Source organism: Emydura macquarii, unplaced genomic scaffold, assembly GCF_026122565.2.
Source record: "Emydura macquarii macquarii isolate MOO-44397 ecotype Brisbane River unplaced genomic scaffold, CSIRO-AGI_Emac_v2 contig_1253, whole genome shotgun sequence".
Classification (NCBI taxonomy): Eukaryota; Metazoa; Chordata; order Testudines; family Chelidae; genus Emydura; species Emydura macquarii.
Window position 1 is genome coordinate 83407360 of NW_027131390.1, and position 18697 is coordinate 83426056.

At 38.2% G+C, this 18697-nt stretch overlaps 1 long non-coding RNA gene across 1 annotated transcript in view; it reads left to right on the forward strand.

Moving 5' to 3' along the window:
- The first annotated feature begins 213 nt into the window (after positions 1–213).
- Positions 214–18697, forward strand: part of LOC137154190 (uncharacterized) — a 69008-nt gene continuing 50524 nt past the window's right edge. Inside the window, exon 1 of the long non-coding RNA XR_010920133.1 lies at positions 214–273. This is a non-coding gene — a long non-coding RNA (uncharacterized lncRNA). The remainder of the gene's footprint in view (positions 274–18697) is intronic.

Genomic DNA, 18697 nt, shown 5'->3' on the forward strand with positions numbered 1-18697 from the left:
TGCCAAAAGGTTTCCAGGTGGGGTTCAAAGTATTGTGTTTTAACATATAAAACTCTTCACAGTTTGGATCAAGTCACCTGTAAGACTGTCTGCCTCTCAATGCCATACTGCTGCAGTTGCTATCAGTAGAGGCACTTGTGCTGGAGCCCCATTGGCTTAAAAGGGAGGCGGTTAGCAAGGAGTTCTCAGGCAATGGCTTTTAGCTTGTAACTCCTGGCATTCCTTGATCTACCTAAGTCTAGGGCATTCTGGAAAACCAACCTTTTCTCTCAGGTATTTGGGGAGGTTGTAGTTGGGGAATATACTAGATTTGATCCAGAGCAATTGTCATGATCACTTAGTTAGAGGGCTTGTTTATTTATGACATAAGCTTTTTTAAAGTATGTGAATGATGTTAAGTATGGTATGAGATTACTGTGTGACTTAGCTCTGTGAAGTGGCAAGAGTTTAATGTAGGTATTTCTTATATAAATAACATACAATCAGTCCTTCTTAGGTAAAATGTCTGTGGATTTTTTTTAATCTTTCAGGAATGAGTAGAGAATGAATTTACTAGTAAAGACCTGAGGGTTAGGAGTTGAGAAGTCCTGAATTCTAATTCTGTTTCAGCTACTACTCACTGTATGACTTCAGGCAAGTCTTTTCACATATGTGCTTCAATTTCTCTGTCTGTAAAATGGGATAATACTCATTCTCTGCCTCACAGGGGTATTTTGATAGTCTATTAGTTAATATTTTTACAGTGCTTTGCCTGTGTAAAGTGTTACCCAAATAGGAAGTGATCTTAATTGTAATTTCAGCTGATTAATAATGCAGCAGTCAGCTTATTTGCTGGAGTCAGTCTTTTCAAACTCATCCCGTCCTTACATTTTTACACTGGTTCTCAATAATACACCATACTAGTTTTAAAATTCATTTGCTTATCTGTAGTAAGTTCTTAATGATTGTATAGGCCCAGCTTAATTTTCTTACCTCATATGACTTTCTATTCCTGGCTGTTTGCTCTAGATTTGCTTCTAAAGTGCTAATTGTTGACAAGTAGCAGTTTGTCTCAGGCTAGGTCTTTCTAGCATCAACATAATACAGTATTAAACCAGATGCACAATTAAATGCCTGCATAAGGTTCCAATTTTAGTTTAGCCAAAGGTATAAACTGTATGCTGACTTTAGTACACACAGAGAGAGAAACTATACCAAATGCAGGGAAAGCCAATTATGCATTGGCATGGATACTAGAGTAATTAATCAATTACCCAAATACCTTTTTTAAATGACATATAAAAATTAAGAGTTAATAACAGAATTTCCAAAAGTCTATTGACTTCCATGGAGCAGAATTAGATCAATGCTGATTGTTTTTGAAAATTTCACTGTAAATGTGCCAGAAAAGGGATTTATTGGCACATAGATACCCCAGTCAAAGGTTCTTTGAACTGAGATGGATGGATAGGTAGCTAGTTAGACTGGGAATACATAGATATACACTGCCCTTATGTCTGAAGAAAGACTAAGCAAGGGAAACGTCAACCAAAAACAATGTTTGAGAAAGTGATGAGCATGTGAAAACAGAGAATTATACAACTGTTTTGCAGCCTAAATTGTAGTACTTGCTGCCAGCATGACGGATGTACTGTATTTATCCCTATTCATGTTTGGAGTCAATATACTGTTGTAAAACTCAAGCAGCAAATGGTCTTCTGCCACAATATCAGACCTGAACAAAAATTGTTTCTGCCTGAGCTACAGCCTACCCAGTCATCTCTGACAGGATCCTGTCCTGTTAGGAAAGAGCCACCCTACACCATCTTAGGAAATCAGGCTTAACGCAACATATGGAGTCAGTGAACTAGAGAAAAGGAATGGGAGAGATCACTCACTAAGAAGAGTAACAGCCATTTTCTGAGGTGAACTGTGTCTCCCACACCCCCACAATGCCTGATAACTCTTCTTCATTATACTTGCAGCCTCCCCCTGCACTGGGGAGATAACTGCAATCTGCTGGTGGGACAGAAAGGAAGGAACAGAGGAGTGACGCCAAAACCATCTTTTCTTCTAGGGATCTAAGGAAGAAGAACTAGCGGAACATCTAAGATGTAGGCAGAGGTGTTCTCCTGTCTCTGTGACCCTGTGCAGGAGAAATGAGTCTGAGGGGAAAAAAGGAGAGAGGACAAAGATGGGCCTTTTCTCCCCTAAATAATCATTTGCTGGAACTCACCTCAGATACAATCACTCCATAACCAGATCTCATCAGAAGAGCTCAAACTGGCCATGTCTTGGACAAGGTATTAGAATTGTATGGGTGGGCAGGCAAAACCCAAAAATACAAATTACAGAAACATTTTTACTCTGAGTACAGGCTGTACACCAGTCGGGCCGCTTGTGTGCACCAGTAGTATTTGCTAGATATGACCTTTTTTCCTTTGTTTCATCTGCAAGTACATTTAACATCCATTGGGGTTGAGAATGGAAGGGTTATACATGTATCCTGTACTGCGTTTACTTTTCTCTGTGTGACTGTGAGAACCATCACTGTTTGCAGAAGCTAAAAACCAGAACACAACAAATAAAATCTCAGGTATGACTGAGGTTCAGGAAGCCATATCTGCACTAGCATGGCTTAAGAGACAGCAGTGAAAACACAGCAGCATGGGCATCAGCACGGGCTGTAGAAACATGCTGGGGACTCTAGGTGCATATTCACATCACTAGCCGCACTGAGACCCATGCTGCTGTGTCTACATGGCTATTTTTAGCTATGTCAGCGTGGGTAAAGCTAGCACAGGTATATCTAAACATGCTGCAGTCACACCTCACAATGCAGGGCATATAAACTCTTAAGTAAGCAGGCTGCCCTGAGCTTCTGCACTAACTTCAGTTTCTTGGGGGTCTGATCATCTGGCCCTATGTAGAATCATTAGCATATTCTAGTCAATGGGCATGGATAACTGTACCAAGGTCTGCATCTAAAAGAAAAGGTCTCACACTCCTTTTGCCAGGCACAGATTGGAAAAAAGCACTCTTGGCTACAGTTGCTAATTAAGCATTTAGGAGTAGCTTCAGGTTGAATTAGACTCCTGCCTTGTGAAGTGGTGGTACACAAAGTAGATGCACTCAGTCCAGGGTTCTAAAATCCTTCCAGTTGCTTCCTCCAAGCTGCCATCATTCTTTCAGTCTTGGTGTGCAGCCTCAGCAAGCTAGTTCTCATCTAAGTTTCAGTTACATTTAGGCACTGAGTCATTCTCTTCTATGCACCAGCTGGGTCAGATAAGATGGACATCTAAAGCAGGGTATTGTCAGCATAATGAAGACACCACTGCCCAGTTCTCCTTACTAACCCCCCCTCGGGACTTTGGGTACACAACAAACAGGAAGAAAGATAAAATGGACCACTGCAGTACCCCATATGAGAGAGCTCTGGGGTCAGATGAGAAATTGCCCAAAAACTACTGTCTGGGACCACTCAAACAAAAGTTTGGAGCTACTCAAAAGCAATGCAGTCCAGTCATGGTAGGATCTGTAGGCATCTGAACAATATCTCGTGATGTCAAAGGCAGATAACATCTAAGGAAATTAGCAAAGATGCATTATCCTATTTCATCACTAAACCTACTCAGGCTTTTGTCCCATGTGCAGGCCTAAAACTCAATCGATAAAGCACAAAGAAATCTGAAGACTCCACATATTGCTACAACATAATCAATCGTCTTTCCCAAATTAAGTTAATAGTAAGACTGTCAACATCAAGAGAAGGTTTCTTGAACTGGGGCTTTACAATAGCTTTCTTAAAAACAGCTAGCCAGCTAATTCCTGCCTTCTTTCACTAGCCTAGGAGAATGTGAGTCCAGCTTGAATTTTATAGTCCAGAGTGCAAAATACATCTGAACTACTAGCAGAGTCTTAGAACTGGTCCCCTCAAAACACAGCTCTGTGGCTATGGAGGCAGACAGCTCACCCCGGAGCAGACAAATCATAAAATCAATCTCTACAAAGGCATGTGAAAATTCCAGTTATTCAAACTCTGCTTTATCGCAGAATGGAAATAGCCCAGATTAGCTAAGCTATCCACCACCCAGAGCAAAATTCCCTGAATTTCTTAGGTGTGTGGATGTAGTTCCTCCTATTAATTATCTGTTCTAGAAACTTAAAGAAAAGAAAGGTAAGGGGCAAAATGGAAGTGGAAAAAAGAATGAGCCCATGAACAAACTTCTGAGCTATGGATGTTTGCTGACAGCATTATGCTTAATTTTTGTATTTCCTTGTTCATTATCCACAGTAAACAATACCATCATTTTTAAGGCCATTATTTTGTCAGTGACAGGAACTCTTAAGCAATTTGATGTCTGAAAGTAAGGGCCAGTTTTCTTAATGCTAAAACTGAAATTAGAACTTTGTGGTTATTTGCCAAATTCAATTTGCAGATTACAATTCTGAAACTACTGAGGACTGAAAATGTTTTATCTGTGGCATGTAATCCAGTATTGTGAGCTATTCAGAGGCAGCGTACGTCAGTGACCTATACCTGTCAGAGGTTGAATGCTGCTCTGTTTGTGATCAGCCTTGGCGCTCAACTGAAATACACTGCATGACTGACTGTCTGCTTGTGGGGTACCCTATAGGACTATTGAGCTGTGTCCCTGCTTCTCAGAATCAGGCCCTCTTTTTAACCCATTTACCAGGTTTTATGTGGGTGTCATAATGTTTTGTCAAAACAACCTCATACAAACTAGACCTAGCTAAAGTGTATTTAAATTAAACATTTACCCTTTTGAAATGTCAGGAAAAACCTGCTTTAGGTGTCTGAGGAAAAGAGGTACTCTGACATACTCTGACTGGTGTCTGTTCTCATCGGTGCATGTTTGTATAAATCCCATTAATGTTAAAAATATTTACGATGGCCATTGCCACAGTCCTAATTGACAGCCTCTATTGTTGTGCACATCTCTTCTTCATTTTTCAGTCAATAAAGGGTACTATTATCACTGGTACCAGTGATATGTGGCGGTGCAAGTGCAGTTCCCTGCTTGTGGGGGCCTGTAGAGGGAGGGTGCTGAATGCAGGTGGATCCCATAATGAACAGACACAATCTAGCCTGAAGAAGAAGTCCAGGAAGGAGCTGATGTTAAAAGTAATTCTTAACGAAACCTAAAAGCAGCAATAAAAGGTTGCTGATTTAGGGTGGGATTGTGTTTTGCTTTATCCTCTGTGCGGATTATCCTCATTGCAGGTCATAACACTATTGAATCACTATTTCCCTCCCAATGCAGGTGGGTGAGATTGGGCTAGTAAGGGTGGGGATTTGACCACCTTTGGCTTTGACCATGTTCCTCTTCCCATGTGTTGGCCCACACAGTTTAGTCAGCACAGAAGGTGGTGGAATCTACTTCTTATACAGACCAGTAGCAAATTAGTTCTCCTCTGAAGTATGAAGAGCCAGAGAAGTAACTCTGACTCTCAAAATCACAATTCCTCCCAATTAGCTCATGTGCTGCCTCTTATTCAGGACAGATAATAAACTGATAATCTTTGAAGTCTTTGTTTGGTATTGAGAGTTATGCCACTAGAGTTAAGGTGTAAATAGCCATTTCATTTTTAGAGCCAAGTCCCGTCCAGTGCTGAATTAAGTGGGCCGCAGCGCTGGGCCTCTGCTTTTCTCGGGGCCCTCCAATCCTTGCAATATATACAAGGGAGATTTTGATCATGTTCGTGCTAACACTAAAAAGGAAAGAACAAAAAATAATTTACTCCCCCTGCTGACACTGATTTTCGTCCCAGTTTCTTAAGCTTTCACAGTTAAAGTTTAATTTTTTTTCAGAGTTTCAGTTGCTGGTGGAGGAGGTGCAAATTGGCAGCACTAATTGCTGGTTGCTAATGGCCAAACTGCACAGTCCTCCTTTAGTATTATTTTAAACACACTTCACCTAGACAGGCCCACCAACAGCAATTCCAGTCCCCAGGGCAGATAAGTCAATGGTCTCCCCCTAGAAAGGGATAGGGATGGCTGAGGTCTGAGTGAGCTTCTGCTGGAAGTTTTTACTATGCGCCCTGCAGGTTCCCAGGCAGCTGAGGCAATGGTATCTGCTACTCAGTTTCCCAGGTTCATTAGTAATCTCCCTGGGCTATTCAAGGGAACCGGGAAGCTGAGTAGCAGATATCACCTCCTCAACCACCCAGGAAGCTGCATGGAACATAATAAATAAGCTCAGCTCAGGGGAGGGGCAGAGCACGAAAAGCAAGGGCCTTGGGGGAAGGGTGTGTGTGGAGGGCCTCCCCATGTGGGCCCTTTTAAATCACCAGGCCCCTGGGCAATTGCCTCTCTTGCCCCCCTGTCGGCAAGCCTGCACCTAGATGTTCGGTTGACAACTTTCAAGTGGAGCAGTGAAAAGGAAAGCTAAGTTAGAGAGAAAACTGTAAGCAAGTTACCCAAACTATTTTTCTGCTTGTACTGCGTCAGAATCATCTTCAGAGATGCTGGATCATCTTTCTCAAAAAATGTTAAAGTGACTATATGGACATGAACCTGTTCTCTGAGGAGAGGGCAGAAGAAAAGGCAAACATTTTGGAAATTCAGGACAAATGTGATGAAAGGGATGACCCACTTTTCCTACCACTTGCCCATTCAGAAGGCAGACAGAATAGTAGTGATAAAGAAGATAATGTTGCTGTTAGTGTCAAACAAGATCTAGCTAAATAGCCTTCTTTGATAACAGGAATTTTGTGCCCAGTTTATCAAGAAAGATGTGCTCTAGTGTCAGAATCACAATGACAAATTTATAGCTTCTGAGTGGCAGTACAAACGTCAAATGGTATCTCTCACAACTTCTTTTAGAATATCTACCAAGTGGAGAATGTTATCAGAGGCATTGGCTGATGTATTCTAAATCCACAAGAGTAGTATTGTGGTTTGTGTGCAAACTCTTCTAATCTCCTAACAATCTTAGCACCTTTGTAACCTCAGGCTTTTCAACTGGGAAAAAAGTAGAGGAGAAGACTTGTTCTCATGAAAACAATGTGGAACATCACAATGCCATAGTTGCATGGTTAGCACACTCACAAGGCAAGCATCTCATTGACAGGGAGATGGTACAGCTGCTTCTAATTCAAACTGCTTACTAGAATGAAGTTTTAAGGCATATTGTGACAATTAACTTCCTCCCTTTCTTTAAATGCTACACCATGTTCAGCAAGAAATGTATCAGCTCTCCATAGAATGCAAATTATCTAGGTATTCTTGAAGCCATCACTGAATTTGACCTGTTTCTAAGTGAGCATATTAAATGCTATGGGAACAAATGGAAAGGTCATGTATCCTACTTGTCAAAAACAATCTGTGATGAGTTCATTGAGCTAAGAGAATATGGTTTTGGAATTCATTGTAACTGAAGTCAAACAGGTGAAATACAACTCTTTGATAGTAGATTCAACTCTTGATATCGCTCATGTTGATCAGTTATCTGTCATTTTACTATGCTGCTTACATGATGCTGCATATGAGTGTTTTGCCGGCTCCATACTGATTGAAAGCCACATGGGCAAGTCGCTCTTCCAGACTGCAGTCTTTATTGGACACAAATGACATTGCCATTGAAAACTGCAGAGGCCAGTCATATAATAATGCAAGTAAGGAAGCTGAAAAGTAATGAAGCTCTTCAAGGTCTGATAAAAAGACTAAACCCACTAGCTGAGTACTTGCAAGGCACAGCTCATTCTCTGAATTTAGTTGGAACTTGCTGCATCGATTCTTGCATGGAAGCCATAAACATTTTTAGATTTGTTCAGAAATATGTATTTCTGAAAGTGAAATTGCCCCCGTCATGGCAGCTTCTGTGCAACAATTTTACCAAGAGTGAACAAGGAACTGTCCTTGCCCTAAAATCCTTGTCAGATCTGAGATGGTCCTGTCATGCTGAATCTTGTAAAATGATTGTAGTGAACTATGAGGGCATTCAGCATTGCTTAAAAGAAACAATGAACAATGCCGATGAAACTGGTGAAACTCAAAGGAAAGCATGATTGTTGTATAAGAAAATGTGCCAACTGGAAACTGCATTGATGAGTATCTTATGGAAAGTGATGCTAGAAAGTTTTAACAAAATTAGTGTAAAGCTTCAAAAGTCAGGTCTGCATCTTGTTGTTGCTATTGATTTGCTGACTTCATTGCAAGGGTTTGTCATAAGCGTATGGTCTCAGTTTGACAATTTTGAAGAGCAAGCAAAAACATTTGAGAAGTGATGTTGATGGGTCTCATCAGAAAGCATTTGGACATATTAAAAAGCAAAAATTTCCAGATGGCGAAAGTGACACTATACTTCAAGGAAGAAGGTAATTTAAGGTGTACTGCTTTTATGTTATCCCTGACAAGTTAAGTTTGGAACTGAAAAGAAGTGAATGTTATGCTAAACTATCCACAAGGTTTGGCTTCCTTACGTCTCTTGTTCAAGTATGAAGTGAAGATGAAATGAAACATGCACTGAGGAATTGCTTGACGCTCACCCCAATGATCTAGAGCCTGAGCTTTTCACCAAAATGTATCCATTTTCCACCTAAGATATAATGATTATGCAGCAGAAGAGTGCTACTGGAATCATCACCTTTTTGCATGACAAAGATCTGAGTAATGTTGTCTTGCATATTTTCATTGTGTTGAGACTATATTTGACTGCACCCATTGCCAGTTGTGAAGCTCTTGGGAAGATCTGGAAGACTGGAAGAAAGCTAATGTGCCAATTGTTTTATCGATCCTGGGCAAGATAATGGAGCAGCTGATATAGGACTCAATGAATAATGGACTAAAGGAGGGTAATGTAATTAATGCAAATCAACATGGGTTTATGGAACTTGATACCTTTTCTTGATGAGATTACAAGTTTGATAAAGTAAATTTTGTCAACACTATTACCTTTTTTTATGGCATATGATTTGGCGCCGCATGATATTTTCATTTATAAATGTTATCGTTTTAGTTTCTTAATGTATAAAATTAACATGGCACACATTAAATGGATTGAAAACTGGATCTCAATATAATTTGTAAATGGGGAACTGTCATCACGCGTGTGTGTTTCTAGGGGGGTCCTGCAGGGATCAGTTCTTAGCACTATGCTATTTAACATCTTTATTAATGACCTGGAAAAAGAAGAAAAATCATCGCTAATAAAGTTTGCAGATGACACACAAATTGGGTGAGTGGTAAATAATGAAGAGGACAAGTCACTGATGCAGAGTGATATAGATCGCTTGGTAAACTGGGCACAAGCAAACAATATGTTTTAATTCAGCTAAATGTAAATGTATACAACTAGGAACAAAGAATGTAGACCATACTTACAGGATGGGGGACTCTATCCTGGGAAGCAGTGACTCTGAAAAAGATTTGGGGTCATAGTGGATAATCACCTGAACATTAGCTCTCAGTGTGATGGATTCTCCATCACTGACCATTTTTAAATAAATGATGTGCTCTAGAAATTATATTGGGGAAATTCTATGGCCTGTGTTATGAAAGTCAGACTGGATGATCACAGTGGTCCCTTCTGGTCTTAAAAATCTATGAAGTAAAGCAATCATTCTCTGAGTTTGCTTTAATCCAAAATCATCTTCAATCAACTATGGTAGAAACAAACCTTAAAATAAGCCTCCTGCTATCATGTCAACTGAACGGATTTACTTCATGCCCTGTTGTTCGAGGATACAATAACTGAATCCGTGGCACTTAAACATCATAAGATGAGAGTTTAAACACATTTGACTCTTATTGTCTGGATAAACAAAAAACATTATATAACCTGTTCATTGTCTTAGTTTTTTTGTGTTTATTCAGTAATAACATTAGTTGTTTATCATAAACTGGGTATTTTTGTTTTGCTTTCATTAAAAATGTCACGAAAAGGGAGCCTCAGAAAAACATTAGACCTGGGCATCCAGTCTCATTAATCTGGCCCTGGTCCTGTCCCAAATAAGAGCAGGGAACATCTATCCGCTGAAATTTAAAAGGCTACGACAGAGTCTAGCCCTAAGATCCTATTTTCAGGTAGCTATAACTTTCGTAAATACTACTTTTGGAGCTGAAATTCCTGAGACTCGCCACACACACATTTTTCTAACTGGTCTGACAGCAAGTTAGGTAACTTGTTTGCAATATCTAATGAGACTAAAAGGGATTTTTATAGGTTGTGAATTTGAGTATCAGACAGACATTTGAGAGAGAGAATTTATAATGGAAGAGTTGTTTTGGCACATTTTATAACATTGCTTGCTTCTTTTCAGCTTGTTTTAAGAATTAACTTGTGACTAAATAACAGTATAAAAATGTTACCTTTTATATTTTGAGTGGAGTAAACATCCAATTCCAAAAACCAAAGTGCTAGCTGTAAATGGAAAGAGAACCAAATTGTGGCATTTAAGTGATACATGAAGAATGATCTCTGTTAGGATATTTCTCTCTGCGAGTGGGGAGAGGAGAGGTCTTTCCCTGTTGTTGCAGACACAAATGAGTTATTCAGTCTCCTCTCTAAGGATATTTACTGTCATTTGTGAAATCAGCCAGCATGTATCATATTTATACAATGTATATTTTGTGTTCTCCCATTGTTCTGCAGCACTGGAGCTGATTTTTAGTGACATATATGATGCTTAGAGCAGAGGACCGGAAGGCAGGAAATCAGGGTTTTATTCCCAGCCCTGCTACTGAGTCATAGTTTGACATTTAGAAAGTCAGTTAACCTCTCTGTACATGGGTGAACTAACGCACAGTGAGCCTGATTCTCATTTACACCAATGCTCCTTTGCGTTGTTCTAGCAGTGTAAAGTGATCTTCATATTTACACCCACCTTGAGGCCATTTTACACTGCCAGAGAGATGAAAAGGGACCTTGGTGGTCATGAGAATTGAGCCCAATGAGTAACAATAATTATTTAATACATATTTTAAAGCATATTGAGATCTTCAAATGAAGGATTCTGTTTAAGTAAATCAAATTATATTTTGAAGAAAATAAAGATATTTGGAGGCTGGACCTTTAAAAGATAGTAAAGTTTTAGCAACCTGTGAAACTGTCTCCTCAACTATAATACAACAGCTGAGATGTCTTAAAACTGCGCGCAAAAAAAAAAACAAAAAAAACCCAACCAAACAAACAAAAACAAAAAAACAACTCCTTCCCCACTGAATCTGTAGAAATATAAACCTAGAGTAAAATGCCACATAAGTTATTTAAACAAAAATCTGTTAAAGCAGGAATAAATCATTTTAAAAAATAATTGAAAGAGCCTCTTTCATACCATATTACCCATAAGTGTGTTAGCCGTTTTTTGGGGTTTTTTTTTTTTTTTTTTTTTTTTTTTAAATCAGGCTAGATATTCTGGCTCAGAGGATTGATTTATGTGGTAGAAAACTTTTCATCTTTAGTTCGCAGGGTCCAATCTGGCCAGATGGTTAGTCGAAGTAACTGAACAACATGGCCTGGGAGCTGTTCAGTATGTGTTTTGTTGGTATTATCCATACAGTTCTTAGTGAGTAGGGTACGCTACCCAGCAATACGGCTGGAACCCCGGGTAACAGTCCAGAACAGAATGACTAAATAGCCAGAGAGAGTGAACTACCTTCTCAACCCTAAAGTAGGGTTCTTTTCAGGACAAGATCTATTAACAAACCTGCATGGGAAAGCTTGCACTACTACTGCACTGCTATAAACATTGTTGTCCCTTTTTGACCTGAGCAGTTAATCAAAGTTTGGGACACAGGAGATGTTCCTGTTGGAAGCAGAAATTAGTGATAGTCAACTGTTTTTTCTTTCATGCAGTGCTGTTTGTTTACAGGGAATATACAAAGTCCTGCATCTCTGAATGCAGAAGGAACCAAGATCAAAAGGAGTAGTTTCGTAACTTACAGCCCCCAAGCCTCTTTAGCCGACCAGACCCCAAAACTTTCTAGCATTTTCCAGTGTCATTCATGGTGTGTTTACAGGTTTCTGCTTGGCTTTTTTTGCCTTTTTTCCTCTGCCTCTCTCTCTCTGTTCTTGTCTGTGACCTCTGTCGGTATCCCCCACACACCTACCCAAAACACTGCTCAGCTCAAAAACAATCTTGGGCAAATTCACACATTCCTTCTGTCTTACATGGGATTTATGTTTACAGTTAAGTTAAGTGAAGGGTGAGTTAGACTCATAGAAGATTATGGTTGGAAGGGACCACAGGAGGTAATCTAGTCCAACCTCCTGCTCAAAGTAGGACCAACCCCAACTAATTCATCCCAGCTAGGGCTTTGTCAAGCGGGCCTTGAAAACCTCTAAGAATGGATATTCTACAACCTCCCTAGGAAACCCATTCCAGTACTTCACATCCCTCCTAGTGAAAAGGATTTTCCTAATATCCAACCTAGACCTCCCCCAGTGCAACGTGGGACCATTGCTCCTAGTTCCGTCATGGGCCACCACTGAGATCCATTCTCCATGGAACCCCCATTCAAGTAGTTGCAGGCCTCTATCAAATCCCCCCCCTCACTCTTCACACCTATCAGCCTCAAGGGTGTTTTCACCCAACCCATAACAAATTGTGGATAAAACCCCACAATTTGCAGTTAATCTAGCACTCTTTCATTATCACATGTATTATATTTGCGTAAAAACATTTAAGAGGAGGAGGAGGAGGTGGAAGACTCTTTATGATACGAGGTTCTATTTTTTTTAAACTCGTTTGAAGTTTTCAGTAGACACAAGGAATAGAAGGAGTGGGAACACTTCTCAAGTAGTATTGTGCGTAAGCAGGGTACTGTAGTTATTTATTAGAGCCTGGCATATGATCTTTGTAGATGTTTAAAACCAGATAAGAAAAGAACAAGAAGAGCTTGTCAGCTTTTCTTCTGTCATCTAATACTTGCATAGCAAAGTACTGTTAATAATAATTTAAATGCTTTGGTTGTCAGTCACTACTCTTTCTTTGTAAATGTTACTCATTTCATAAATAAATCAAAACCTGCAGACCCTAGGTTTTCAGAAACTTGAATGCTTTTGTTAAAATTGTATGAAGCAAATTCACAAACACATGATTTATATTATCTCAGCACAGCACAGGAGATGATAGAATATACTATTTAAATTAACTTCTCTCCCAACAAATGAAATCAGTTCTGTTCTTCGGTTACTTTTCATCTGCCTTTTGTCTTGTTGCTGAATCTTTTCTATTTCTCTCACTCATTCATCTATTGTGCCCTTTCCTTGATCTGATAGCATTAAACATATAATTAAGTCATAAAGGAGGGAACTGATGAGTATAGCAGATGGTAATTGCTTCCTACATTTGAATGAAATGATATGCATTGCTACAATTTACAGCTCTCGCCTCATATTTTATTCAGGAACCTTTTATCTCTTTTCCTGCAGAATTATTCTGCAATAAATTTAGACATCTTATCAATAGCTTGTGTGATAGTAGCAGAAAAAGAGAAAAACTGAACTTTGTGCATCTTAATGTTTAAAATAATTTTCTACAATAATTGAATTATCTACCAGCCAATATCATATAGAGAACCTGACTGCCTTTACTTTTTTTAAAAACTAACCCTATGATTAAAGAGGGGGAAAAATGGACTTCTGCAATTATAAATTATTGGTCTGGAAGATTCTGAGAACCAAACAGCTTTTCTCTTTTGGTTTTGTTTTATTTTTCAGTATACGGAGACTTTTACTGGGCCCGATATGTGGGGCTCAGACTCACAGGAAAATAGGGTGGGGTGAACATGAAGAAACTTTGTCTTGCTCAGGCACTGGCAGATTTACACTCTGGATTATGTTAATGACAACATTTGAGAAGTTCAGGATGTACTTCAAATTTCTCTAAACTGCAGAATTTATAGAATGTTTCAACATGCATTCTTTAAAAACTTAATCCTGGTGCTCTGTATAATTGTAGGGCCTCAAGGGACCTTTAAGTAATTTGCCACTGTAGTGTCATTGCCAACAACAACAAAAAGCCTTATGTGTTTGCTTTAAATTATCCCTCATTATTCCATATTGTAAAATCAGGTAAAATTTTAAGTAGAAGGATGCAATAAGATTTGATTCCTCAAACAGTGTGACTGATATCCTGGGTTGCCAGGAAGTCAAACATAAAAGGAAAATGAGAATGAAAAAAGGTTATTCCAGCTTTACTGGATTTATGGTTTTAACTTTTGGAGTACTCTGTAGTAGATCTAAGTAAAAAAAATTTAGTCACTCATTTAAAAAAATTAAATGCACAGAGTTCAGAGAAATGAAAATAAAGAAAATTGCTTTTACTGTGAAACATAACGTCTCCATGTTTTACAAAATTATTTTTAAAAAATGTTATTTTAGTGCATTACCTCTTGAAAATAAAAAGGGTGAAGTGAGAAAAGGTTGCAGAAGAATGAGTGAATCACTTATGTTTTTTCGCCCCTCCCCCCCCCCACCCCACCCCAGATAGAACAACCAGCACGAAAAAGGTGACATTAAAGAAGTTAGCTGTCTTTTAAAATTTTTAACAATTACACAGATGGATAAAAGGAACTTTAGTTTGCATTGCTTTTATTTTGGTGATTTAAAAAAAAATGAAACCCAAATATTTATATTGTGGGTTTTTTTGGTTGGTTTTTTATAAATGTGGGTGGAAGGTGAGGTTGTCTAGTCATGATGCAAAGTGGCTACCATCACAAAGACATTTGACATTAGAGCTCATAATTTCTTCTTGAACTGCTTGCTACATGGTTAGATATTAACTTGTTTCAAAGAGTCTTAAGATTCTCAAACTCTATTTTCTGTAATTCTCCAGACAGTTAAGATTTCTAAACTTTTAATGTAACTTTTAATGCCTGATTTCTTCTTTCACAGTAGTGAAACTTTGCTGGTTTCAGCTGAATTACTTCTGTTTATACAGGTAGAATGACGAGAATCAGGCCTTTGGAACAATACTTTAATCCTGTTAAGAACACAGACTTTTCTCATTGAGATAAATGGGAGTTGTGTGCAAAGATCAAGGGCAAAATTCAAGCAGAGATCTTACTTTCTGATGACTGCTTAGGAAGGAATTTTTTTGCTAATCAGAAAAGCACTTGCAGTCAATGTGTTTAGTTGATATAATAAATATTTTATTCTTTTGTTAATGTGTGAATGAAGAGCTAGTTGCAGATTTCACTTCCTAATGCAAGCTATTCATAATTATGGTAGATGCAAGTAGGAAGGAATTACCATTCCTTTTGGAAAGGTAGGACCTAAAGCAATTAGTGTTCCCTATTGAGGGTATTATTACTGCTGTAATATTACAGTGGAGGTTGTCCAGCATTGAAATTTCCAGCCTATCCAAACACCAGCAAAATATTCCCAAATAAGTGGATCACTTGAACTGTCTGACACTCACTGGTTTTGGTTTCAAATAACATTTTTATGATCAATTCATTTCCATTTGCCTTTCATGGAGTTTTAATCTCACTTCAACCCATATAACAAGAGGCAAATTTCAAAGCAAAACCAGTGCATTTTGTTCTACTTTATTCTTTACCTGTTGGGCTGGCTGGTGTCATTTTGGTTAACTAAGGCAATTTTGTGGAACCCAGAAGACCTAATCTGTGACCAGCTGTCACAGATATTCATGCCTATTCAGAGACACCAGAACAGGTCATCTTAAATTCTGAATAGATTCTGTAGGTCTATGGAAAATTGAAATTACTGAAGTTTGGTATAACTTTGGTCTTAATGCTGAATGAAGGTTCCAAGTTTTTATTATGAAAATGTTGAGACTCAAAGTGCAGGATTAGATTTAAGTTTGGTTTCTAAAGAAATTACTCAAGAATGATTGGCTGTAGCTATTAGGTTTTCTGACCAGCTGTCAGACATCTAACATAATATCAAGGAATAGACTGTTCTACAGAAAGTATTTCAAGTTTATTTATATAGGTCCAAATTGTGCTACTTTTGCTAGCACATTACTCTGGAACAATACCATGTACTTCGATGAAACTTCGGATAGAGAAAGATACTGCTTGGCATGACCAATGTCATCACAATCTGATTCTTAAAGAGTAAGAAATGGAATGTGAATGACGACCACTGGTATTATGAGCTGCAAAGGGTTTGTCCTTCAGGCTCTCACTGCACATGCGTCTGGAAGTATCTTTTGAGGGTTCCCCCATTGCTGCTCGGCAGAAGAATGTCAGTACAGATAAAGTGGTGGTGGCGGCATTTTTCTTAAATTCCTCATATAGGTAAGAGCAGAGCCTGGGAGGGGTCTGTAACAAAAGCAGTTGCCAAACTGGCCATTAGCTTTTTCCTTTCTAGTTTTCCTTTCTTCTTTGTGTCTTTTTTTTTTTTGTCTAAGGTTTTAGAGTCTAGTGAAGTATGAAAGTGCACCACAATAAGGAGTATGATGGCAGACACAACAGAGACATTGGAAAAAGTGAAATACCAGCATAATGTTATGTTAGTATCCTCAGTGGGTGAGATAAATTTTACACAGGAGCCATCACTTCTCCTATCACTGAAATGCAAGCATCTCTATGGTGAAAAACAGCAGTTGTTTGGCAGGGCAAATCATGTGTCTCCATCTGTATTTCTATTATATCTTATCAACATTGTCTGAGTTTAGTATCAATATATCTTATGATAATGTAGTGTAATGAAAATAAAATCTATGGCCAGTCTACAGTACATGTAGTGCAAGATTATACTGTGCTGGACTAGCCTACTCGTGAAAAGCCAACACATTCACCCAGAATTACAAATAAAAACTTCCCTAACAAAAATATATTTCTTATTTTCACTTGGCCAATGAGAGCTTTGCCTGAATATGGTCTTAATAGCCAAGGAAGAATTTCAGAATGTGATTCATTTTGTTTAGAACACTATGTAGACCAGGTCCTCGGCTGGTATAAATCAGTACCTGCCATTGGAGCTATCCTGATATATACCAGCTGTGAATCTGGGTCTGTGAGTTTATGATCAACAGTCATTTCCCATAAATTTTTTTTTTTTTTTTAATAAGTCCAGTTTAAAAACTGTCTTATTGTCCTCTCACTTCTACCATTTTTATACCAGTGCAACTGGATTGACATTAGTGGAATTGCTCCTGATTTTCCCCAGTGTCAATTAAGTTTGGGCCCTAAATCTGTAAGAATTTGCAGAGATAATTTGTCAAAGACATGCATCCTTTACTGCCATGTGACAGTGATGTATTTCTGTCTCATTTAATTGATCAGATCCTCACAAGCAAATAAACTGAAATATCAAAATACCTCATAGCTCATTTTGTAAACAGAATATCTGCAAATATTTGAGGAGGAAAATTATTTTTTTTTGTACAGTAGTAGTTTCATGATCTGTCCCTTAATATAACACAACAAGAAATAATAGAACTAAACAAATCAGTGAATGAGGATGACAGTTGCTACCATTACACATTTTTGCGTTATTGCTATTTTAGACAGTATTTAATATTTTCTGACAAATAAGAAGCTTGCTATAAAAAAAAAAAAAAAAAAGTACAAAACACCCACAGCATGTCTGGAATTAATATGTATTTTTCCATCAGTCAGCGTGTGGGAGGCTCTCTGTTTATGTAATTGCAGCTTTCAAAAAAAAAAAAAAGCTCAAATAGACAGGGAGCAATGAAGTGAAATTATATGTGGAATATTCAGATGATACTGTATATGCCAGGGAGATTAGACTTTTTTTCTTAGAAAAATTGAAATTCATTGCTTGAACTTAAATAAACTTGAAAATAAACTTTCTGGCTGGCTGAAAAGCTGTTCTTCAATGCTGCTACTGTTGTCAGTCCTGGCGAATTCACCAAACAAAAAACTTCCATCTGTCTGCCTTTACAGGACACAGTTAAGTGTTTGCATTACTTCAGCTTTTCACCATGAAAAGTCATTTGGTCACTGGTGCAATCTGTAGACCTGTATATTGTTCCCAACTGAAACGACTATGCTTCTTTTAAAAACTGTTGTGTAGCCTGACTAGCACTGATCATCTGCCATATTCTGTGTGAGGGGACTGCAGTTCAGTGGTGGATGAGTGATATTTTTTTATAGCTTCCACTGAAAGCTTTAGTTAAGGCTAAGGTCCAATTTCCTCTTCAGCTTTATCAAACAAATTCACTTTCGAACCATCTGAAATTTTTCATCTTAAAACATTTGTTTAATCCCAAAAGGTGATTTTTTTTATTTTTTTTTTTGAGTGGCGGGGGAGGAATTCTAGCATATTTGGTTACGCTTGCTTTTGAGTTTTGAAAGTGGCAAAATCAAATCCACATATCTTTCTATCTTCATGATATTGCCATCCTAAAATATTATATGCTAAATCCCAGTACCATTCTGCATGTGGAATTCCAAGTCTAGCTAATGGGAATACTGAATAAAAACTAATGGCAAGATTTTACAGTTTGTAAAGAAAAGTTGTCATTTATTATGCAGTGGTGGATAGCTGCACACATTTTCCATATGGAGATGGGTGCTGCCAAATGTCATTACAGAGACATCTGTCTCTCAAAGGATTATAATAAAAGGGTGGTATGCAAGAGTACTGGGAAGAAATTGGTCTTTATTGACTGTCCCTAATCACTTTGATATATTTCTATTTATGAGATCTACAAGTTTGGTTGATGTGGGTAACTGTGTTGACATAATAGTCTTAGATTTTAGTTTCACATGACATTCTGAGGTCTCAAAAAGCAATTGTAAATAGGGAATCAACAT